The following is a 26,425-nucleotide window of genomic DNA, read 5'->3' as shown; positions in this document are numbered from 1 at the left end:
GGTAGAGGAGGAGCGAGGGGGCTGAGGGAGAGCTGAGAAGGGTAGGAGACAATAATGGCTACCGGAAATTGGAGAAGTCAATGTTCATGCCATTGGGGTGTAAACTGCCCAAGCGGAATATGAGGTGCTGCTCCTCCAATGGTGGGCGTGTCCTAATTTGGATCATTAAGTTGTGGATCAGCCCTGTCCTTATCTAGAACTATTTTAAACAGGCTTGCCTTGTGACACACCAATCCCTTGCCCTGCACAATTCCCTAAGAGTATGTCAAGTTTTGCCATCTCCCTTGTAGAGATCTCCACATATTGCATGAGGAAAGTTCCTGAACACACTTGACAAATTCTATCCAATCTAATCTCTTGGTTCTATCACAGCCTCAATCTATATTGGTAAAATTAAATCCCCCACTAAGACAACCATGTTGGTTTTGCAGCTGCCTGCATCTCCTGGCATATTTGTACCTCCAACCCCCATTGCTTCTCAACTGTGTCACTACTACATTAGACTTTGTCCTTCTGACAATCTAATATAAACCCTCCTGAGTAGCATGAGCAAACCTGCCCGCCAGAATATTGACCCTTCCCTCCATTTCAGGTGTAACCCGCCCCTCTTGTGCATGTGGACTCTGCCGCAGACGAGATCCCGTTGTCGCGTAGCACCGATTCATCAATAACCCACATGTTTTATATAACCATATAACAATTACAGCACGGAAACAGGCCATCTCGGCCCTGCAAGTCCATGCCGAACAACTTTTTTTCCCTTTGTCCCACCTGCCTGCACTCATACCATAACCCTCCATTCCCTTCTCATCCATATGCCTATCCAATTTATTTTTAAATGATACCATTGAACCTGCCTCCACCACTTCCACTGGAAGCTCATTCCACGCCGCTACCACTCTCTGAGTAAAGAAGTTCCCCCTCATATTACCCCTAAACTTCTGTCCCTTAATTCTGAAGTCATGTCCTCTTGTTTGAATCTTCCCTATTCTCAAAGGGAAAAGCTTGTCCACATCAACTCTGTCTATCCCTCTCATCATTTTAAAGACCTCTATCAAGTCCCTCCTTAACCTTCTGCGCTCCAGAGAATAAAGACCTAACTTATTCAACCTTTCTCTGTAACTTAGTTGTTGAAACACAGGCAACATTCTAGTAAATCTCCTCTGTACTCTCTCTAATTTGTTGACATCCTTCCTATAATTGGGCGACCAAAATTGTACACCATACTCCAGATTTGGTCTCACCAATGCCTTGTACAATTTTAACATTACATCCCAGCTTCTATACTCAAGCTTTTAGTTTAGTTTTAGTTTAGAGATACAGTGCAGAAACAGGCTCTTCAGCCCAACGGGTCCACGCCGACCAGCGATCCCTGCATATTAACACTATCCTACACACACTAGGGATAATTTTTACATTTACCAAGCAAATTAGCGTACAAACCTGTACGTCTTTGGAGTGTGGGAGGAAACCAAAGATCTAGGAGAAAACCCACTCAGTTCACGGGGAGAACGTACAAACTCCGTACGGACAGCACCCATAGTCGGGATCGAACCCGGATCTCTGGCGCTGTAAGGCAGTAACTACCGCTGCTCCACCGTGTAGCCATTTTGACAGGATCTGTCAGTCCCAGAGCTCACTATTGCATTGATCTCAAGATAAACAAAAGAGCTGAATTCCACAAGCTAGTTATGGGTGATATCTTAGCAACATTTGTTGAGTTGCCCAAAGACCAACAATCTCTTACTGCTTCCTCAATTTCCTTCCTCCCTTTTTAAAGTTGAAAGTTGCCATTCACATTGATTTAAGAAATAAGGTACAGAGAGCAGTAATTCCATCTATGTGTAGGACGGAACTGCAGACACTGGTTTACACCGAACATAGACACAAAATGCTGGAGTAACTCAGCGAGACAGGCAGCATCTCAGGAGAGAAGGAATGGGTGACGTTTCGGGTCAAGACCCTTGTTCAGACTGGGAGTCGGGGAGAGGGAGATACAGGTATATGGAACGGTAAGATGTGGCAAGGAGTGATCAAAGGGGGCGAAGATCACGGAAAATGTTGAATAGATCATTGTTAGCGAGGGGAAGCTGACATCGAGGTATAACATTTAAATCAGTAGGGCAGTCAAACTAGTCGGAGAACTAGGTTGGGGAGCGATGGAGAGTGAGGGAAAGCAAGGGTTACTTTAGGGTTAGTAAGTTAGAGATGTCAATATTCATACCATGATGGAATATTCATTCCAACAATCTCACTGGAAGGAGACATGTATAGAAAGTCTCTTATCCTGTAAATTGATCAGCAGAAAGGGAAGCATGCTTTAATGCGATTGAGCCTGCAGCCACTTGATCCAAACCTTGTTAGTTCAGGCAGACCATAGCCACGTCTCTCTATGCTGAGCAATTTGCAGAGGTTGAGAAGGCAGTGAAAAATTAGGACTGTGTGGAGTCAACTTCACCTCACCTTTCTACATGATCCAAAGGTATCCTGACTTCACAACTCTTTGACGTACGACATTATCACCCCTCTGATGATTTACTAGCACGATGTTTCTAAACTGTAAGCTGTCTAACGTGACAGGGTTCCCAGCTGTACACTTATAAATGTAGCTATTTGAAAACATGTGGATGACAACTGCTTAACTTCGCCTGATATGTAATCCTGTTTCCACGTTGTATCTCTAAACTAAACTACACTGCCAGTTCTGTGAGAGCTACAATAGCTTATACACTGACCATCTATAATAATTCAGTCCACCAAACAGCAAGAAAGTTCCCAATTTTCTGGCCAATCTCTGTCAATAGTACACCTCCATTATTTGCTTGTCCTTGTTTCTTTAGTTTCCACATCAGCAATCAGAAGCAGAGAACACAAGAAAATGAAAGATTTCAAACTTAAGCAGCTTTCCTTGGTTTTTCCCAATGTCTTAATCGTTGTGCTGCAGGCGTATTTGGATCAAGTAAATGGCGTTTTAATACCTTCTGCTCTGCCTTATAATAAAATCTTCAGGGTTGAAAATTCAATCAACTTGGCATAATGCCAAAGCAGCCACAAAAACCGCATGCAGGATTTGTTTAGTGCTATTATGTTGCTAGTTTCTTCAAAGAACAGATTGTCTGTTTGTGGAATATTGATTGAAAGACAAATACTTGCCAGAGTGAATGCGATTCCTCACCAGTCTTGTTCAAAATAGTGTCATGGGATTTTTTACATTTGGAAGAGCAGACATATCTCAATTAGATTTTGATCTCTGGCAATAAACACTCTCTCAGTATTCTACTGGAAGCCCTGACGCTCAAGTTTTTAGAGTGTGAGTTTACGCTGGAGTCTTTTGAATTTGAGGTGGAAATGCCAGTCTAAGCCACAGCTTATGTGTTATGGGGAGAAGGCAGGAAAATGGGGTTAGGAGGGAGAGATAGATCAGCCATGATTGAATGGCAAAGTAGACATGATTGGCCGAATGGCCTAATTCTACTCCTATCACTTAAGACCTTATGAGCTGACGATATATTTAATAGTTTATTTGTTTACTGTACTTTCCCACACTAAAGTTCAACATGAGCAGTGAATGGTGTGGACAAAGCAAGCCTGGATATGGGTCTGATCAAAAGTAATTGAAGTTGCAATTCTACACTATGAGTTCAACAAATCTTCATGGTTGGCTGGCAGGAAATCTTTCAGGCAAATTCTTCGTCATGTCTTCTTTCAGAATAACTCTCTTCTCATTACTGTTTCTGCCTAACTCTCAAGCAAGCTTCAATCCCGCCAGAAGGATGTGGAATCTCGTGCGGGACAGAGGCAAGTGAGAGGCTAGAAGTTGGTATGGAGGGTGGTGTGGGAAAGGTTAGTGGACAGAGTAGGCAGGTGAAAGGCTGGGAGCGAGGAAGGAGGGTTGGTTTAAAGTGCACGTATTTTAATGCAAGGGGCCTCACAGGTAAGACAGATTAGCTGAGGGCATGGATATGTACGAGCGACTGGGACATTGTAGCCATGACTGAAACCTGGTTAAGGGAGGGTCAGGACTGGCAGCTCAATGTTCCGGGGAACAGAAACTTTAGGAGAGACAGGGATGAGGAAAAAGAGGAGTGGGGGGGGGGGGGAGGTTGCATTGTTGGTTAAGGAAGATGTCACGGCTGTGTTCAGAGGTGACATTACGGATGGTTCATCTCGTGAGGCCATATGGTTGGAGCTGAGGAACAAGAAAGGGATGATCACCTTCTTGGGGTGTACTACAGAAGCCCAGATAGTCAACAGGAATTAGAAGAGCAAAAGTGCCGGGAGATTGCAGACAGCTGCAGGTCATATAAGGTTGTTGTAGTAGGGGATTTTAACTTTCCCAATATAGACTGGGAAAATCATAGCGTGAAGGGTTTAGATAGGGTGCAATTCCTCAAAAGTGTTCAGGAGAGTTTTCTTAAGCAGTATGTGGAGGCCCCCACACGTGAGAGGGCAATGTTGGATCTAGTATTGGGAAATTGGGAAGGGCATTCATGAAATGTGCGTGGAGGAGCCTTTTGGGACAGGTGACCACATTTCGATTAGGTTTAAGATAGTTATGGATCAGGATGGAGAAGGTCCATGTGTTAAAATGCTCAACTGGGTTAAGGCCAACTTTGAGGGCACGAGAGAAGATCTCGCTCAAGTTGACTGGAGCAGGTTGTTTGAGGGGAAAGGAACATCGGCCAAGTGGGATGTTTTTAAAAGTGTACTGAAGAAAGCTCAGGATGTGTACTTCCCCGTTAGAGTGAAGGTTAAAGCAGGCAAACGTAAGGAAGCTTGGCTGACGAGATGAGACGTTAGTCAAAAAGAAGAAGGATGCATGGGACAGGTATAGGCAGCTGGGATCAAGTGCATCCCTGGAGGAGTTTCGGGAACTAAGGTGTAAACTAAAAAAGGAAATCAGAAAGGCAAAAAGGGGCCGGGAGCCCTTGTTGAAATTTACGAATCATCCGTAATTACAGGAAGACTGGAGGGTGGCAAATGTTGTTCCTCTTTTCAAGAAGGGCTGCAGGGAAAATGTTGGGAACTATAGGCTGGTGAGCATAACATGAGTAGTTGGTAAGTTACTAGAGAGTATTCTGAGTGATATAGGCATTTGGATGGGCAAGGGCTGATTAGGGACAGTCAGCATGGTTTTGTATGTGGGAGGTGGTGTCTCACAAATCTGAATGATTTTTTTGAAGACGTGACCAAAAAGGTCGATGAGGGAAGAGCTATAGATGTTGTATACATGGACTGCGGTAAGGCGTTCAACAAGGTGCCACATGGCAGGCTGCTCTGGAAAGTTAGATAGCATGGGATCCAAGGAGAGATAGCTGAATGGATAGCAAATTGGCTCCATGGAAGGAAGCAGAAGGTAATGGTGGAAGGTTGCTTATTGGACTGGAGGCCTGTGACTAGTAGTGTGCCACAGGGTTTGGTGTTGGGCCCGTTACTGTTTGTCATCTACATCAATGATTTGGATGAGACGATTGAGGGCATGATTTGCAGTTTTGTTGATGATACAAAAGTGAGTGGTTTTGCAGATAGTGAGGATGGTTGCGAACAATTGCAGCAGGATCTGGATCGATTGGCCAGGTGGGCGGAGGAATGGTTGAAGGAATTTAATACAGAAAAGTGTGAGGTGTTGCATTTTGGAACGTCGGACAAGGGCAAGACCTACACAGTACATGGTAGGCCTCTGGGTAGTGTTGTAGAGCAGAGGGATCTAGGAGTACAGGTGCATGGTTCCTTGAAGGTCGAGCCACAGGTAGTTAAGGTGGTTAAAAAGGCTTTTGACGCCTTCGCCCTCATCAGTCAGAGTATTGAGTATAGAAGTTGGGAGGTCATGTTGCAGTTGTATAAGACGTTGGTGAGACTGCATTTAGAATATTGGGTTCAGTTCTGGGCACCATGTTATAAGAAAGATATTGTCAAGCTTGAAAGTGTTCAGAAAAGATTTACGAGGATGTTGCCAGGACAAGAGAGTGTGAGCTATAGGGAGAGGTTGAGTAGGCTGGGTCTCTATTCCATGGGACGCAGGAGGATGAAGGGAGATCTTATAGAGGTATACAAAATCATGAGAGGAATAGGTCGGGTGCTGCTTGGAGTCTTTTGCCCAGAGTAGGGGAATCGAGGACCAGAGGACATAGGTTCAAGGTGAAGGGGAGAAGATTTAATAGGAATCTGAGGGGTAACTTTTTCACACAAATGGTGGTGGGTATATGGAACAAGCTGCCAGAGGAGGTAGTTGAGGCTGGGACTATCCCATCGTTTAGGAGACAGTTAGACAGGTACATGGATAGGACTGGTTTGGAGGGATTTGGGCTAAGCGCAGACAAGTGGGACTAGTGTAGCTGGGATATTGTTGGCCGGTGTGGGCGAGTTGGGCCAAGGGGCCTGTTTCCACACTGTATCACTCTATCACTCTATGACTCTATGACTAATGAAACATCTGTGTTTGTGTCTCATTAAGCAGCCGTCAGGCCCTATAAAACTCTGTGAGCTCATAGATACCCAGAGCCAAATTTAAACTACAGATTCCTGTTATATATGAACAGTTTTCACATATTTTAACACTGTGCTTTTCTATTGCCTGGCACCCTGAAGGCCAATTCTGAGAGGTGTTTTTTTGTGTTGCTCATTAACATTAACTGCTCGCCCATCACATGTCACCAGGACCATTGTCAACTATTTCTTCATAGAGCCATAGAATCATACAGCGAGGAAGCACAACATGTCCCATCTACACTAGTCCCACCTGCCTGCATCTGGCCCATAACCCTCTAAACCTGTCCTATCCATGTATGCCTTCTGGAGATGCCGCGATGGCAGACGATTTCTGGAGGTGCCTCGCGGCCCGGAGATAGAACCTTTTTGGTCGGAGCCCAGGCCTCGCGGGCAGGAACCTCGCGAGCTGGAGGTGGAGCTTCGTGGGTCGGTGGAGCCCGGGGCTGGGGCCTGAGTCAATGGAGCCTGGGGCTGGGGCCTGAGTCGGTGCCACAGAGGCGTCCGGAGAAGACCTGGCAGCAATAGTAGAGACGTCAGTGCGGTGGTCGATGATGGCGCTGACCGACGAATGAGGACGGACACGTGGAAGTGAGGACGCCACTGCCGGGGGTAGGAACAAAGGAGGGACAATGGAAATGGAGTACATGGGGGGGGATGCGTGGGGGGGATGTGTGGGGGGGGGGGGGGGGGGAATTTATAACTTTGTTAGCACCCTTTATGTGTGACTATTTGCATACCTTAGGTACACAAGCAAAGGATTTCACTGTGATTTGTCACATGTGACAATAAAGTATTCCTTTCAATTCAATACTTGTACAGAGGGATCTTAGAGTTCAAGTCAATAACTCCCTGAAAGTGGCAACATATTGGTGAGGGTGGTAAATAAGGTATTATGGTATGCTTATGCCAATGGTCAAGGTCACGATGCAGCTTTATAGGACGCTGGTTAGGCTGCATTTGGAGCACTGTGTCGGCCCATTACAGGAAAGATGTGGAGGCTTTGGAGAGTGTGCAGAACAGGTTTACCAGAGTGAATGCTGTCATGGCTCATGCCATTAATTGTGTGTTTTTCTCATCTTTTCGACCTCACAAAATGCAACACCTCACACTTGCTCAGAATAAACTCAATCTGCCCATTTCTGTAGCTGATCAATATCCCACTATATACATTGAAAGCCTTCCTTACAGTCCACAGTGATCTTGATGTCACCTGCAAACGTATTAACCAACCGATCTACATTATGCCCAAGTCATTTATATATATCACAAACAACAAGATTGCAGCATAACTCCACTGGTCACAGATGTCCAGCCTGAATAACATCCTTCCACCGCAATCCTCTGTCTTCTAATAGTAAGTTAGTTCTGAATCCATATGACAAAGTCACTGTTAATTACATGCATCTTAATCTTCTGGATCAGCCTACCATTCACCACCATACCCTCATCAATCACCCACGACATCTCTTCAGAAAACTTGATCAAGTTGGGAAGGCATCAGCTGCATGTACAAAGCCACGCTGAGTGCCCCAATTAACCCGTTCTCTTCCAAATGGCAGCAAATCCTATCCCGACAAAACCACTCGAGTATCTTCCCTGCCAGTAACGTGAGGCTCACCAGTTTACAATTCCCTGGATTCTCTCCACTTCCTTTCTTAAGCTCAAGAACAACATTAGCTGCTCACCAGTGCTCCAGCACCTTGGCCTGTTGTGAGATCTTCTAGAGTCAGTGGAATTTATTCAATTTGCTTCTTCAATCAATTCTATTCATTACCATAACTTAGTTTTTATTCTTTGCTTGTTTTGACTTTCTCTTTACTTTTAATGCATCTTCTTTTTCTTTTCGTGTCCATCTTGTTACAAATGTTGGCCTCGCTGTCATCGTCCATCCTGAAAAGGACGCAAGCTTCCGGCGACAATCAGTGGAAGCCATCACTTGTCGCAATAGATGATGGTGGTAGCAGAATTAGCTCAGGATACTTCCAGTTTCCAGCCCTGCGACGTGAACGCTTTTGCTATGGGGCCTTTAATGCTTGTAGACTTTAATAGTAAGATTAAACGAGAACTTACCAGTTTGAAGTTTGATCTGTATTTTATGAGGAGTTACGATGAGGGATTACGTGAAGAGACCGCTCAGCACGCATGTGCGGCACACTTCAAAGCAGCGGTGTGGAATCACAGATAGACACAGTTATTGAAGTAAACATAGTAAAGAAACGGAGACATCAGTTTATCAGTTTGACCCATATTATTGAGGGTGGGAGCGGAGGGCACGTAATCCCTCATCGTAACTCTTCATAAAATACAGATCAAACTTCAAACTGGTAAGCTCTTGTTTAATCTTACTATTTTACTTCGGAGTCACGTGAGTGACTACGTGAAGACTTCAAAGTTCTGTGATTTCAAACCGTGTAACAGGAGTTACTTCACGCACTGCCAAAGTCCTTGAGGGAGGAAATGTGTTATCATAATCAACCAATGAATCTGTTTGTAGAAAAACACAATGGTATTTTTTAACAATAACAACAAAGAAATTAAATTGCCTCCCTGGGCTTAAATTAAATATTTGCAGTCTGTAAAAAAAAATTCTGCAAATAAAGCAGGTTTTGCCAACGGTTTATTATAAAATTTCTGAACGGTCTTTCCCCCGACCATCCTGCTGTAGCCAGGATGTGGTCTATAGGCACGTCCATTCTTTTGGCCGTCGACTTGGATGCTGCCCTGGTGGAGTGAGATTTGTACATGTTAGTGTTTATCCCAGCAGCTTTTAGCACCTGCTTGAGCCATCTCGAAATGGTTTGGCTCGTCACCCGACCATAAGGTTTTTTATGACTGACCCACAAGGCTTTTCATCTCCCTCGAATATTTTTGGTTGTGTCTATGTAGGATAGTAGGTGGGTCATGGCACATAACCGTGGTTCTGGCGGGTAAGCCCAGAATTCCACGACTGGATTAGGTGTTCCTGGTCTGCTTTGTTTGATCATTCCCTGGATAACGACAGAGATCTGGTCTGGAGCTGTGAGCATGCTGTCCAGTCGCAATAGGTGTAGTGACTGGACCTTCTGTGCAGATACAAGTGCCATCAACATGAGTGTTTTGAGCAGAGATTGTTCCAGGTTGAGGGATCTGGCTGGTGGCCATCCCCTGAGGTATGTCAGGACCACACTGACATCCCATATATGGGTGTACCTTGGTCTAGGGGTTTAGAGTTGTAAATACCCTTCATTAGTTTGACCACCAGCGGGTGGGACCCCATGGCCTGTTGTCCTGGAGCTGGCTTTAAATAGACAGGCAGGGCACTTCTAGCTGTGTTGATGGCTCTGTAGCTGAGTCCTTCATCGTGGTGAAGGTTCGCCAGGAATTCCAGTACGTTGGTAACTGTAGCGGTTGAGTAGGTGGTCCCTGTATCCAAGCAGTACTTCTCCCATTTTTTGATGCTGGACAAGTGCTGTTTTTTAGTGGATGTTCGGAGGGATGCTGACATGGTGTCGACGGTTTGTTCTGATAATCCCAGTCCCAGAAGTGGTTTGTGCAGAATCTGCAACCCAGGAGTTTGATTTTTTTCATGGCACGGGTGGGTTGTGCCCGACACTGGGTGTTAACAACTCTGGGTCACTGGGGAATACCATTGGAGTTTCAACAACCATGTCATGGAGTATTGGGAACCATGACTGTGTAGGCCAGTCGGGTACTATCAAAATACCTGAAGCAGAGTTCATTTATATTGTGCGTAGTCCCCGACTGATGAGGCAGAAGGGAGGAAATACATAGAAGAAGAATTTCCCCAATCCAGCGCGAACGCATCTACCGCTGCTGCCTCAGGGTCTGGTTCCCAAGCGACATACATAGGTACCTGGTGATTTAGCCTTGATGCAAATAAATCGATATCTGGTGTGCCATATTGCTTGATAACTTTTGCAAAATCTTTGGGGGTTTTAACATCCATTTGATGTTGTCATTAAATTTACGTGACCTAGTGTCTGCCACTGTATTTAGCTTACCTGGCAGGTAAGTTACTGATAGCCAAATATGTCGTTCGACACACCATTGCCAAATCGTGTTGACCAACTTGTCGCATGATACCGATTTTATGCCGCCCATATGGTTAATGTAGGCCAGCACTGTAGTATTATCTATTTGTAACCGTACATGCAAGTGATGCATATTTGTGCATATGCTTTAAACCATAAAAGTCAGTGGTAATGATGACTCTGGGTTAGTCCATCTATTACCTGTGCTGGTTATAGAGTTAGTTGCTCCCCAGCCTTGAGCACTGGCATCTCTTTGGATAACTAACATAGGGTTAGTGATGATAATAGGGCTGAAAGGGCTAGATGCAGGAAGATTGTTCCCGATGTTAGGGAAGTCCAGGACAAGGGGTCGCAGCTTAAGGATAAAGGGGAAATCCTTTAAAACCGAGATGAGAAGAACTTTTTTCACACAGAGAGTGGTGAATCTCTGGAACTCTCTGCCACAGAGGGTAGTTGAGGCCAGTTCATTGGCTATATTTAAGAGGGAGTTAGATGTGACCCTTGTGGCTAAGGGGATCAGGGGGTATGGAGAGAAGGCAGGTACGGGATACTGAGTTGGATGATCAGCCATGATCATATTGAATGGCGGTGCAGGCTCGAAGGGCCGAATGGCCTACTCCTGCACCTAATTTCTATGTTTCTATGTTTCTATGAAACTATGCCAAACGTTTTTTGCCCACCACTGTAGTTCTGATATTGCTTCAGTGTGTAACTTCATGACACGATCATAATGGCCTGTATGTTGTTTTTGGTGCCTGTACTTTTGCTATTTGTAAGTTTTGACAGTGCAAAGGTCTGAATTTATGTAGCCGTAAATGCTGCTACCATTTTCCCAATTACTCTGTTACTTGTCGAATAGTTGGTAGTTCGTTGACCATTAAATTGTTGCATGATTGTGCCAATTCAACTATTTTGTCTCTTGGCAATGTTACAGTCCGTTGCTGCTGCCCCCCCCCCCCCCCCCCCCCAGATGGAACGCTCCTCCGTGGAGTCGAGCGGGGGACAGGTCTTTTCAAGCGGCTGTCTTTCCCCCCGTGCGGGTGGAGAGACGTCCCCGTCCGATGAGTCGGAAGCCACCGGCCGGACGCCTCTTCCGTGGCCTTACTTCCAGCCCGCTGCTCAGGCGCTAGCGGGCTGGACTAGGCACGGTGTCGGGGAATAGCGGAGCGCCCGGTAAGCTGCCCCCCCCCCAGATGGAACGCTCCTCCGTGGAGTCGAGCGGGGGACAGGTCTGTCCAAGAGCCTTTCTTCTCTGCCTGAAAGCAGAAGGCTCCCTGTGAAAGAAAACCCGACCTCAGAGCTTACCTGACGGTCCGTTCTTTCACCTGTAGCGGGAGCGCCTGACTCCCGATGCGGCCGCTGTTGCACTGCTGAACGTAATGCCATGCATGCGTGCTGAGCGGGCTCTTCACGTAGTCACTCACGTGACTCCGAAGTAAAATTGATTGTAGACATTATGAGAGCTCCCCCTCTCCTCATCCCACTCACCATCAACAACACTACAGTTACATTTGTGGAGTCTTTTAAGTTCCTTGGAACCATCATCTCCAATGGGGGGCCACCATCGACTCCACAGTCAAAAAGGCACAACAGAGGATGCACTTCCTGCGACAACTGAGGAAGCTCAATCTACCGCAGGCAATGATGGTCCATTTCTATATGGCCATCGTGGAGTTCTCACCTCCATCATGATCTGGTTTGGCTCAGCCACCAAACATGACATCCGGAGGCTGCAGCGAATCGTCCGATCAGCTGAGAAGGTTATTGGCTGCAACCTTCCCTCCATAGACAAACTGTACACTACAAGGGCCAGGAAGTGAGCGGGTAAGATCATCTCTGACCCCTCTCACCCTGGCCACAAACTCTTTGAATCACTTCCCTCTGGAAGGCGACTGCGTATTGTCAAAACTGCCACAGCCAGACATAAAGACAGCTTTTTCCAGGAGTAGTAGCTCTACTCAACAACCGAAAATCTGTAACCTCCTTTTACTCTGGTATTTTATTTAATTCACATGTTTAATCGATATTGTGTTATGATTAATGTTTAATGTTTTATGTGTCATTCCTAACTGTCATGTTGTCACTTCCGGGCAGAGCACCAAGGCAAATTCCTTGTATGTGAATATACTTGGTCAATAAACTTATTCATTCATTCAAAATACCTGTTCATACTTTTCTTACGTTAGAATTGGATTATCTAACTCCTCCAGCAACCTTCAATTCACAAAGACTGGGATTTTGAGCATCACAGAGTGACTCTCAGTGATTCAACTCTGCTGTTTGAATTATCCACCCGCACTCCTCTGTCTTCTGCCACTTAACTCAAAGAACCTACTGCACATTCATCTTTCAAAACAAAACGTGAGTCACTTTTCTATTTCTGGTATACATGGTTCAGTATTTGTATCTGTACAGGCCTGACAGGTAAGGCTGCTGAATCAGGGCATGGATAGGTACATGGGATTGAAATGTTTTAGCCATTACACTAACATGGCTAAGGAAGGTATGGAACAGGAAGTTTAATGTGATGGGTTACAGGTGCTACATGTTGGGTAGAGGTGAAGGAAAGACTGGAAAGGGAGTTGTGTAGGAAGGAACTGCAGATGCTGGTTTAAACCAAAGATAGACACAAAATGCCAGAGTAACTCAATGAGACAGGCAGCATCACTGGAGCGAAGGAATGGGTGATGTTTCATGTCAGTCTGAAGAAGAGTCTCAACCCGAAACGTCACCCATTCCTTCTCTCCAGAGATGCTGCCTGTCCCGCTGAGTTACTCCAGCTATTTGTGCCTGTCTGGAGAGGGAGTTGTTTTATTGATTAAGGAGAACATCATGGGAGTTGATCACAATGAAATTATTGAGATATCATTCAGTGAGACTTTATGGATGGAGCAAAGAAATAAGAAGGGATGTCACTTTGTAATTTAAACCCCAAATAGTCAACAGGAACTGGAGGAAATAATATGCAGGAAGATTGCAGAGAGTTGCAAGAAAAAACAGTTTTCACAGTCAACAGCCAATAATCAATAGTGATTTATTTGTCACATATGCAACTGCACGGTGACATTCATTTCACATATATTACACATGCAGTTGTCACCATTATTGGTTCCACTATTCAAAGTTTAAAGTCCGGTCGGCCTGCGCACTTGCTGGAGGAGGGGGAGTCAGACTGGCGAGTGGGCGGGTGATGGGAGACCGAGCGTGGGTGGGGGGGTGGTGGTGGGGTGAGGGGCAGCGGCTGGTGGGCAAGGAGGGAGCCCAGCAGTGTCCAGCTGCACCTTGCTGCCTGGTTACTCCAGCACTTAGTGTCCAGCTGCACCTTGTCGGTCGCGGTGAGCTGAGGGGGAACTGCAACAGCGGCCACATCAGCCTGGACGATGGGACTGCGGAAACTCAGGGCTGCTGGTGGTTCGTTTGGCCAGTCCATTGGACTGCGGAAACTCAGGGCTGCTGGTGATATGTCGAAAGTCCCATCGTTGTGCAAAGTCTTTGAAAAGCTGGCTGGTGAACTGACTGCTGTTGTCGAATAGAAGGCGTGCATGGAGAAATGGCGCTGCAATTTCTGGATAACTGGTTCAGATGTGACGGTTTGTAGTAGATTCGATGTCAAACTAGCCCGAATAAGAGTCGACAATAACCAGATAGTGCTTCTCAGATAGTGCCATTTGAATATGTCGGCAGCTGCCCTGGACCACGGTAGAGGAGGAATAGTATGCGGGAGTAAGGGCTGCTTCTGCTGGTGCAGCGTCAGGCTTTTGCAGATGGTGCAGACTTCAGTTTTGTCACGTATGTACTTGGTCATATCAGGCCAGTAAAACATGTTCTGTGCTCATTGTAAAGTTGCCTCCACACCGGGGTGGCCCCAGTGGATGGCGTCGAAGTACTTGTCCCGGAGGACAGCTGGGAAAACTGTCTTGTGGCCCTTGACTATAATCCCGTCCTGTAACACCAGCTCGTTGCAAATCAGGAAGTATGGGTGGATTGCGAGCAGGGTGTTGTGTAGATTATCCGGCCAGCAACACCGGATGACTGCAGACAGCATTTATAAAGTCTTGTCAGTAGCCGTGCGCTCTGCCAGGCTGCTCAAGCAATCAGTCGGCACATACAATACCCACATTACTGAGAACTGGTCCTGTTCAGAGAGTTGTTTGCTGGTTTTGCGTGGGGCCCTTGATAGCGTGTCAGCTTTGTGCATGACCTTGCTTTTTTTTATGGACAATGTTGAAATCAAAATGCTGCAGCTGCATCATCATCATCCGTTGCAGGTGATCTGTAGCAGCGTGAAAGGGTTTACTCAAGATGGTGACCAGCAGCTGGTGGTCTGTTTCTATAATCACAGACTTCCCAAAAATAAAGTCTTTGAATTTTTTGCATGCGAAAACCACTGCAAGTAATTCTTTTTCAATCTGGGCGTAACGTTGTTCAGTATCAGTTAGTGTGTGAGAGGCATATGAAACAGGCTTGCAGTCGCCATCGGTAGCGGTCTGCAGGCAAGCAGCGCCAAGTCCGTACTGGGACGCATCACATGTGAGCGTTACAGGTAACTCCAACGTGCAATAGGCGAGGGTAGGTGCGCTGGCCAGCTGCAACTCGAGGATATCAAAAGCTGTTTGGTGCTGCGGATACCTGGACCATGCAGCGTCTTTGTGTGTCAGGTCCAGCAGAGGGGCAGATATGTCGCTGAGGTTGGGAATAAATTTCCCCAGGTAGTTGACCATTCCAAGGAACATTTGTAGACTCGCAACATCAGTATGAATCGGCATCTCGTTGATAGCTGCAGTTTTCGATGGGTCTGGTCTGAGACCATCACTTGTGTAAACATGTCCGACGTAGGTAACTTCCGGGACTTGAAACTTGCACTTCAGGGGATTGAGTTTGAGCTGAATGTCCTTGGCACGGTCTAGTAATTGGCGTCATGCTCAGCCAAGTCGCGCCCGTAGAAGGGAATGTCATCAACAATGATGGCGCATGGATATTCCGCAAACAATTGTTCCATTGTGCGCTGGAAAACCTCACTGTCAGAGTTGATGCCAAAGGGCATTCTCAGGCCGAAGGGGGTGCCGAACATAGTAAGGCTGAGCGAGTCTGGGTCCAGCGGAATCTGCCAAAATGAGCTTTAGGCATCCAGAACAGAGAACACTGATGCGTTGCCTATTTGAGCAGCAACTTCTTCTTCCGTTTGTATAGGGTAGTGTGGGCGTTTGATAGTAGTGTTGTGATCCCTGGGGTTTCCCTGGGGTTTATGCAAATACGGATTTCCTCCTTGTTTTTTTACATTGCAACCACCGTGGTGGAAACCCAGTCAGATGGGTCAGTAACTTCAGCAATGACACCCAGGGATACCATCCGCTTTAGTTGTAGTGTTGTAGTTTCTGTAGTGTAGTGGTTATCACGTTCGCCTCACACGCGAAAGGTCCCCAGTTCAATCCTGGGCAGGAACATTATTTTTGGTTATATTGAGCTTACAGCGGAAGTGGTGGAGGCAGGTTCGTTGGTATCATTTAAAAATAAATTGGATAGGCATATGGATGAGAAGGGAATGGAGGGTCATGGTATGAGTGCAGGCAGGTGGGACTAAGGGAAAAAAGTTGTTCGGCACGGACTTGTAGGGCCGAGATGGCCTGTTTCCGTGCTGTTATATGGTTATATAGTTCATTGTGTACTCTGTCATGTATGGCATGCGGAACATGATGTGGTGCTCGGACCACAGGAGTGACGTTGGGATCAACGGCAATGTGGTCCTTGAGGGACAGCTTGCCAAACTCTTCGTTAAACTGTTCTCTGTATTGAGAGAGTATTTGCTGAGTGGGGCCCTCAGTGACAAAGAGTTGATGGACAGTATGGCCAAAGTATACTAGGCCTAGATTGTGGAATGCATTGATACCAAGCAGAGTTTCAGAATCCCCCTTGACGATATAAAACTTTAGGGTATGAGACCGCAAGTCTATGATGCAGTTTAAATCAGTCTGTCCAAGCAGGTGTAGAACATCTCCCCCGTAGGCTCGAAGCGTGGCCGAGGCCTTTTCATCATGTTCAGCATCACGTATTTTGTTAAACTCAGATAACGAGGTGACATTGCATTTTACGCCCGTATCAATCTTTGCCATCACAGGCTTGTTATTCACAAACATGGTTACCTCAGGGACAAGTTGCTCGTTAGAGGAAGGGAGGAGAGAGTGGATGGCTGAACTGTTATCTTCACTTTCAGAGAGCTGAGCGGAGGATGGCACCTCAGGCTCTCGGCTTTTGTTATCATCAAGCTCATTTTGCAACAGTTGTAAACCCGGCCTTGAGACGGATTGAGTTGCACAGGTAATAACAAATCTACAACCATCATCTGTAGTTCTTTGTTTCAGCTACATCCAATGATAATCCCTTACTTGGGTATAGCAGACCGTGTGGGGACGTGGGGTCGAAGGACGATAAGCCGAAGCAAAGAAGTGGAAGCCAAATAACTGAATGGAAACTAAGCCGAAAAGCCAACTAACCGAAAGGGCGGGACATTTTCTGCAACCAAAAATTGGTCGCCATGGAGAAAATAGATACTTTTGTAGTTGTAGGTGCATTGTAATGGGGTCGCCATGTAGTTATGGGTAGTCAAAGTAGTCATAGGTAGTTTTAATTAATCGCCTTTGCTGACCGGGCATTTTCATTGGCTCATTGGGGAAAGAAAACGTAAGCATGAGTTTTCAGAACCAAGGAAACTTCACAGTTGTGTATCTCTGGCTTATTACAAGTTTTCTGGCTTCTTCAAAGTGTCTCCACTCCTTCTCCCCCGTTTTTTTAAAGGACTTACCATACACTGCTAGCCGTCTTCCTGTTATTGTGCTGTGTGTCGATATCACCTTGGCTTTGCACCGTGTGAATTTCAGACAGCGCTCCCCCGCTTTCCCTGGCCCCCGCCTTCGCGGTGTGTGTGTGTGTGTGTGTGTGTGTGTGTGTGTGTGTGTTCCGTGTGTGTGCGTGTTCCACTCTGACAGTCACCTTTCCAGTTCTTGGTTTTTCAGCGAGTGCCGCGAACCTGACAGTCACCTGCAGCCCGCTGAAAAATTGCCCAAGTGGGACAGGCCCATAAGGGCAACAACCTGCTTCAAAGATGATGTCAATAACTTTTGGAAAATGATTGTGAGTACCACCAAAGTGGTGTTCGGAGGCAAGTAGTAAAATCTTTTTTTTAAATACTGTACATAATAACAATCACATTTTAGTCATGGTCCTCAAATCCTGAGTCACACCGAACCTAACACTTCTACATTCCAAGGTACACAAAAATGCTGGAGAAACTCAGTGGGTGCAGCAGCATCTATGGAGCGAAGGAAATAGGCAATGTTTTGGGCTGAAACGCCTTCTTTAGACCCAAAACGTTGCCTATTTCCTTCGCTCCATAGATGCTGCTGCACCTGCTGAGTTTCTCCAGCATTTTTGTCTACCTTTGATTTTCCAGCATCAGCAGCAGTTACTTCTTAAACACTACGACATTCCAGCTGTTAATTGTCTCTCTATTTATCCAGAGTGATAAACTTCCTGACATTGTATTTTTGAGTTTAGTTTAGTTTAATTTAGAGATCCAGCGCGGAAACTGGCCCATTGACCAACTGAGCCCACACTAACCTGCGGTCCCCGCACACCAACACTTCTCGACACACACTAGGAACAATTTTACTTGTTTTAGAATACATTTACACCAAGCCAATTAACCTACGGATCTGTACGTCTGTGGAGTGTGCGAGGAAAGCGGTTCTCAGATAAAACCCACACAGGCCACGGGGAGAACGAACAAACTCCACACAGACAAGCACCCGTAGTCAGGATCGAACCCGAGTCTCTGGCACTGTAAGGCAGCAACACTACCGCTGCGCCACCCTGCTGCCCTGTATCTCATAAAAAATCTAGTGGAAGTCCGAATGTATCACAACTACATGTACCTGTTATATCCAAGTACCTACTGTACATTATGAGTTCTACTGATTCACTATTAACAAGTTATTGATTAACTCATGCATTGTAATCTCAAGCCATGGATTGTCACCCACCTTTATACCTCTTTACATCTCAACAGTATTGTCCAGTGAGGATGAAAGCACCAAGAGATGGTGCATTTAGCTATTTGTGCCGTGTGCCCATCCTCCACAGTTTGAACACTTAGGCATCCAGTGACATGTTTTGCAGGCAGGTAAGCAGGGGCTTTGTGTACATGAGGGAAGTTGGGATCTGAACTCAATGTCGTACTCTATCGTGCCGATTTTGCTGTAGAAACCTGGCAACAGTTAGGCGCAACCAAGTCTACAGTAATGTTGAATTTGTAACATGGGTTTGGAGAAGTTGGAAAGTTTTCTCAAGTCCTGCCGGGAAACTGCAATCTTGCCCGATCTATATTTTAGTCTCATTTCCCTAACCACAAAGGCCTCTCAATCACACTCTTCAACAATATTAGTCACATAAAATACTGGAATAACTCAGCGGGTCAGGCAGCATCTCTGGAGAGAAGGAATGGGTGACGTTTCAGGTTGAGACCCTTCAGATTGATAGTCAGGGGAGAGGGAGATACAGAGATATGGAAGGGAAAGGTGTGAAAACAAGACATCAAAGGGGATACGGATACAAGGAAAATGTAGAATGTTGGTAGCTGGGGTAAGGTGGCAACGAAGGCAACCTCCATTGTCAGAGTGAGGTCCAGCACAAATTGAAGGAACAGCACCTCATATTTTGCTTGGGCACCGGTATGAACATTGACCTCTCTAACTTCAAGTAACCCATGCTTTCCCTCTCTCTTCATCACTCCCCCATCCTAGTTTGACTGTCTTCCTGATTAAATGTTATCTCTGTATGCTTCGTTGTCAACTTCCCCCAGCTAACAATGACCTACTCTACATTTTCCTTGAACTTTGATCACTAAGTTGTCTTGTTTTTACACCTCACCCTTCCATATCTCTGTGTCTTCCTCTCCCCCGACTTTCCAGCTGATGAAGGGCCTCGACCTGAAACGTCACCCATTCCTTATCTCCAGAGATGATGCCTGTCGCATGCCTGAGTTAGTCCAACATTTTGTGTCTATTTTCATTGTAAACCAGCATCTGCGGTTCATTCCTACATTATTATTCACATGGCTCCTTAGTGCCCCATTCCCACTGATGCCATCTTAGTACTCCCACATTTTGGGGAGCAATACTCCCTTCTATATACTTTCTACAATTAATCGGCCCATGCAAAGACTAGGCCTTGTATTTCATGTTCTCATATTTCATGGCACCCTGAGTTAATATCGAGTTTTAAAAGTTTGCTCATTACTGACGTGGGTACCCAGTTCATTCTTCTCCTCCCTTATTAATCAAGAGCAAGCTTCTCTCTAGTTCTAAAGGACAATTTGCAATTTAAGGAGGATTGAAAAATTGTGATCAAAGTCATTCCTATCTCCTTTCAACAGCATCAGCGTGCGTGCCATAATGGCCAAATGACTCAAACGTATTGAATTCTGTTAATGTTTTCAGAACCAATTCCTTTTTGACAGTTATCTATTGTTCTATTTCCACTTTGTACACCTATATTGTAACTTCCATCGTCATTTGCAAAACTGATACTTATCTCTGCAATATCTTAATCCTGCATAACTAGATTTCCTGAATACCCTATTCTCTTTTTAACTATTCTTTGACTTTATATAGACTTTATATTCCCTTTTATATTATCTTCTGTTCCCTTTAGCTCTTTAATCTCCCCACTCTATTTTCCATATTTCTCAATGTTGTCTTTAATATTTCTAGCTTTCATTTTATCATAATGCTTTCTTTAAGGTTTTCAGGTTAATTTTAATCCTTCTATTTACAAATGAACCTTTACACTTTGATGTAAGTGGAAGGTAAATGGAAAATATTTTGTACTCTATCCATTTCATTTTGATAATTTCCCATTACAGCTTTGTTAAAACTGCTTCCAAAGTTTCTCTCATTAATATGCCAAATCCTTTCCTATTTCAGCTATTTTAATAATGTTTTGCAATCCCATATCTTTGCCTCTGAGCAGTTATTTTCTACTTTCATTGGTCATGTTTGTATTTGTTCTTTTACTCACCCAGCTAGTTGTCCCATTTAATTTCTTAGAATAATGTGTTTTATCCCATTGGGAAAAAAATAGTTCTGGAAGAACTCAGAGGGTCAGGCAATATCTGTGGAGGGAATGGACAGATGATGTTCTGAAGATGACAGTCTGAAGAAGGATCTCGACCTGGAACATAATCAATTCCTTTTTTCCACCCTGACCCGCTGAGTTCCTGCAGCTTTTTGTGTCATTCTCCATTTTAAACCAGCATCTGTCGTTTCTCCCCATACAGACGATGTTTCAGGTTGGGACCCTTCTTCAGACTTTCTGCGGCAGATTTCAGCATCTCTATCGGCATGTTCCTCTGCCTCGTGCTTTATTCCTTATTGGATTAGAAATGTGCTGATCCTAAATGCAACATCATATGCATTCCAAATAGCAAGCTCAGCTTTTAGCCCATGTGCTATCACCAGTCCCCATGAGAGGAAAAGATTGAGTAAATGCACCTGGTCTTTGACCCGGAGCAGGGGAATCAAGATCCAGAGGACTGAGGTTAAAGGTGAGTTGGGAAAGATTTAATTGGAGCCTGAGGGGCAACTTCTTTACACCAAGGATAGTAGGTATGGAACAAGCTGCTGGAGGAGGTAGTTGAGGCAGGTCCAATCGCAATGTTTAAAATACATTTGGACAGGTCCATGGATAGGACAGGTTTAGATGGACAGGGGCTAAATGCACGCAGTTGGGACTAGTGTAGATGGGGCATGTTGGTCAGTGTGGGCAGGTTGGGCTGTAGGGCGTGTTTCCTCACTGTATGACTCCATGACTTTACTTCAGTCTAATAGATTAGAATAGTAAGATTAAATGAGAACTTACCAGTTTGAAGTTTGATCTTTATTTTATGAGGAGTTACGTTGTGAAGAAGACCCCACATGTGCGCATGCACTTCAATCTTCAAAGCAGCCGTGTGAAATCACAGAATAACAGTAATTGAAGTATCATAGTAAGATCCGAAACCTAGAACTACCAGATGCCCTCAATAACTTCACATTTGACTCCTCCCCTTTCCTCCAAGTACAAGGCGTAGCTATGGGCACACGCATGGGCCCCAGCTACGCCTGCCTATTTGTTGGGTACGTCGAACAATCCTTGTTCAATACATACCAGGGCCCCATCCCCGACCTCTACCTCCGTTACATCAATGACTGCTTTGGGGCCACCTCCTGCACCCACACACAACTGACTGACTTCATTCACTTCACCACCAACTTCCATCCGGCACTCCAATACACCTGGAATATTTCCGACACTTCCGTACCATTCCTTGACCTCACTATCTCCATCGCAGGTGATAGACTTCTGACCGACATACACTACAAACCAACTGACTCACATGGCTATCTGGACTACATGTCTTCCCACCCTGCTTCCTGTAAGGACTCCATCCCCTACTCCCAATTTCTCCGCCTACGCCACATCTGCTCCACGGATGAGGCGTTCCACACCAGGGCATCGCAAATGTCCTCATTCTTCAGGGAACGGGGGTTCCCCTCCTCCACCATAGATGAGGCTCGCACCAGGGTCTCTTCGATACCCCGCAACACTGCCCTCTCTCCCCACCCCCGCACTCGCAACAAGGGCAGAGTCCCCCTGGTCCTCACCTTTCACCTACCAGCCATCACATACAACAAATAATCCTCTGTCATTTTTGCCACCTCCAACGTGACACCACCACTCGCCACATCTTCCCATCTCCCCCCCTGTCTGCCTTCCTCAAAGACCGCTCCCTCCGCAACTCCCTTGTCAATTCTTCCCTTCCCTCCCATACCACCCCCTCCCTGGGCACTTTCCGTTGCAACTGCAAGAAATGTAATACCTGTCCCTTTACCTCCCCCCTCAACTCCATTCAAGGACCCAAGCAGTCGTTCCAGGTGCGACAGAGGTTCACCTGTATCTCCTCCAACCTCATCTACTGCATCCGCTGCTCTAAATGTCAGCTGATCTACATCGGTGAGACCAAGCGGAGGTTGGGCGATCGTTTCGCCGAACACCTCCGCTCGGTCCGCAAGAACCTACCTGACCTCCCGGTGGCTCAGCACTTCAACTCCCCCTCCCACTCCGAATCCGACCTCTCTGCCCTGGGTCTCCTCCATGGCCAGAGCGAGCAACACCGGAAATTGGAGGAACAGCACCTTATATTCCGCTTGGGGAGTCTGCAGCCTGTGGGCTTGAACATTGAATTCTCCCAATTTTGTTAGCCCTTGCTGTCTCCTCCCCTTCCTTAGCCCTCGGGCTGTCTCCTCCTATCCCCCAGCCCTCGGGCTCCTCCTCCTCCTTTTTCCTTCCTTCTCCCCGCGACCCCCATTCAGTCTGAAGAAGGGTTTTGGCCCGAAACGTTGCCTATTTCCTTCGCTCCATAGATGCTGCTGCACCCGCTGAGTTTCTCCAGCTTTTTTGTGTACCAGATGACCTTTGCCTGAGAGGGTTGGGAGTGGAGGGCACGTACTCACCAACGTAGCACCTCATAAAATAAAGATCAAACTTCAAACTGTTAAGTTCTCATTTAATCTTACTAGTTTACTTCGGAGTAACGTGAGTAACTACGTGAAGATTTCAAAGCTCTGTTATTTCATGCCGTGAGAAACGAGTCTACACAACCACAACTGCTTCATTGATGAGGGAAACAGTCATAATGCATACAGGCATCACATCGATTTAAAACATGCTGATGCTGTTAAATGAAGTAATAATAATAGGAACACCTCTCATCAGGGTGGAACTATAAATAAAAACGTAAAATAGAGTTGACAAATAACCTTGGTCTGGCAATGGGTTATTATAAAATGAATGGAAAATTGTTCGTTTGACCATGCTGCAGCCGTTAGGATGTGGCCATGCCAAACGTAAATAACTGTTGTTGCTGATGTTGTAGCAGCCCTAGTGCAGTGAGATCTGGAAATCAGTATTTACTCCTCCATAAATCAACCCCGTTGTTCACCTGGAAATGGTCTGACCGGACACGTTTTATAACGTTTTTGTGTACTAACAAGCATTGCAAGTTCAGAGCCCTGAAAACTCTTGGTGACCTTGACATATTGTTGTATATGTGTGTGCCCTCACATGGCCAAAGATCCCTGGGTATACCTTGAACTATTTTGTGACCTGACACCCCTTCTGCTGTGCTTAAGTAATTGTAAACATAAAATATTATATATTATTTACAGATGTAATCATCCTGTCCCTTCGCAATATGTAGCGACTGAACCTGTTGCTCTAAACCAGCGCCAGTAGGATAGCTACTCTATGAGAGCCAGCCAAAAACTAAGGATGTAACTGGAGCCCCCTTGTAAAATAGTGTTAACACAATGTCAATATCCCACACTGCATTGTACTTGTCCTGGGAGAACCCGTGTTAAAGATATCTCTTACAAACTCGATATCCGGGGTGAACCCGATAGAGTGGGTCCCGTTTGCTGCAGTAAATATGATGGGAAAGCACGTTAGCACAGTTAATGGCCCTATAACTCAATTATTGTCAATAGACCATTTTAAATGAACTCCAGGACATCAGTAATCTGTACCGTTTTAAATGTAACATTAGCATTAAACAACACTTCTTCAGTTATTGGTATCAACTATCTATAGACCCTACATGCATTCTATGGATTAAAGAGTGACTGAGCGAATATGCATAATCTGCATACTCAACTTCAGGTGGCATATGTTGGTCACGTTATTGCAATCAAGTAAAAATATCCTGTAATGGTTTACCTATCTCATTTGCCACTGGTGTATCATCAAGTACAGATCATGACAACACAGAATGGGTGTTGGATCACACAATATTTATGAATTACTGGTTCAATGGAACATCGAATATCGATATGGTGCTGTCATGCTTATTCACAGGTTGTAAAAATATGTGGCATAACAGTGGGAGAGGTACATTCTCGCTACAAGGAGGAGGAATGGTCTTTTATATCTTCCTCCATTTTGCCTCGTCAGTCGGGTCTTCAAATAAAGTCCATGGCACTTTAGAGTTTAGCCATTTAGCATGATGTCAATTCTCCCACTTGCACAGCTGAATCACAGCTATTATATTGTCAATTAGTCTTAATGAATAGAGGCTGATTATAACCACAAGGCTGTTGCAGGGTTCTATTAACTGCAATCTGTTGCCCAGGTCGGCATCATAGGCCAATTAATAGTTAAAGGTAAATCCCAATGGCCAACAAGTCTATTTGGTAACAACTGTATAGAGGAGCCCAATTTCTTAAATATAGTTTGATACTGACACTGACACTGACACTGTGGATTTTAGCAAAATTACAGCAATAAAAATCTCATCCAGACAAGGCATAACATTGTTTTTGAACTCTGAGCAGTCCGCTTTGAATGCTTATTGTCATCATACTGTTATTATTGCCTCATCATAGCAATTGTCTCCTCCAAATATCTCAGATGATCCCTGAACACCCTATGAAAATCAGTTGTTAATCAGCCATCTTTCATAATGAGCAGGCCACGCCTGCCATCATTTTGTGCCTGCCTTAATTGAGAGGGAATCTTATAGAAACTTACAAAATTCTTAAGGGTTGGACAGGCTAGATGCAGGAAGATTGTTCCCGATGTTAGGGAAGTCCAGGACAAGGGGTCACAGCTTAAGGATAAAGGGGAAATCCTTTAAAACCGAGATGAGAAGAACTTTTTTTTTGTGCCACAGAAACGAGTGGTGAATCTCTGGAACTCTCTGCCACAGAGGGTAGTTGAGGCCAGTTCATTGGCTAATTTAAGAGGGAGTTAGATGTGGCCCTTGTGGCTAAGGGGATCAGGGGGTATGGAGAGAAGGCAGGTACGGGATACTGAGTTGGATGATCAGCCATGATCATATTGAATGGCGGTGCAGGCTCGAAGGGCCGAATGGCCTACTCCTGCACCTAATTTCTATGTTTCTATGTTTCTATGATTTCCGAGCCTGTCATGCAAGACAATCCTGGGCATAATACAAATCTGGCCCCAATTCTGGATCTGCCTTGAAAATAACTCTGCAACAACTTTTCCTGAGCCTGTTTCGAAGGCAATCCTGGCCAAAAATAATGAGCCTGCCTCAAAACACAATTCTGGCCCAATTCCAACCTGCTTGGAATGCTATTATTGTCCAGTTTTACATGGTTAGATGCCTCTAAGGAGATGATAATGTCTTAATCCTTTCTGTATTGTGCAACCAAGTGTAAATCTTACCAACTTGGAAGTGGTCCTTAGTTGTATAGTAGAACTGGCAGAGTGCATGGAGCCTCTGGCCCGCTTTCATGCTGCCACCAGCTTCAGTGAACCGCTTACTGCCAATGAAGACGTGGGGTGCATTGTCACCGAAACGATCAAGCTTTGCTCGTTGTTGGCCTTGATTGGTCCAACAGCTTGTGCTTCGTCCTCCAGGTTTTCCCTGTTGAATAGGTCTTACCTGAATAGCAGAAGAGGTCTTACCTGAATAGCAGATTTGATGGCTGTCTCTAACGTCCCCTTGAGCGGTGTTCAATGCATTGTGTTGGGATGGCAAACCTTGCTGCCAGGAATGGTACTTCTGACACATGCCCTTCATCCCTTGTGTATGCTGCAGGGCTCTACCCTCAGACTCGCCGTCAGGTTTATACTGACCCGGCATGCTCCCTCCTCCAAAACGAGAGGCATTAAGCAGCCCTGTTACAAAGCGCTGCTGGCGCGAGCTCTCCCATAGGCAAACACTGCCATTAGACTAGGCATCAACCTGAAGCAGCCCTGTTACAAAGCGCTGCTGGCGCGGGCTCTCCCATAGGCCAGCACTGCCATAGACTAGGCATCCACATTAAGCAGCCCTGTCCAAGGCACTGCTG

General features: G+C 45.5%; 1 non-coding gene across 1 annotated transcript; it reads left to right on the top strand.

Annotated features, from left to right (window-relative positions):
* Positions 1 to 15,891: 15,891 nt before the first annotated feature.
* trnav-cac (transfer RNA valine (anticodon CAC)) lies at positions 15,892 to 15,964 on the top strand. Its single transcript has one exon. It is a non-coding gene; the product is annotated as a tRNA-Val (tRNA).
* The last annotated feature ends 10,461 nt before the right edge of the window (positions 15,965 to 26,425 follow it).

This window comes from Leucoraja erinacea, chromosome 19, assembly GCF_028641065.1.
Source record: "Leucoraja erinacea ecotype New England chromosome 19, Leri_hhj_1, whole genome shotgun sequence".
Taxonomy (NCBI): Eukaryota; Metazoa; Chordata; class Chondrichthyes; order Rajiformes; family Rajidae; genus Leucoraja; species Leucoraja erinaceus.
The sequence above is the reverse complement of the archived record's forward strand: the minus strand, read 5'-3'. Positions and strand labels throughout refer to the sequence as shown.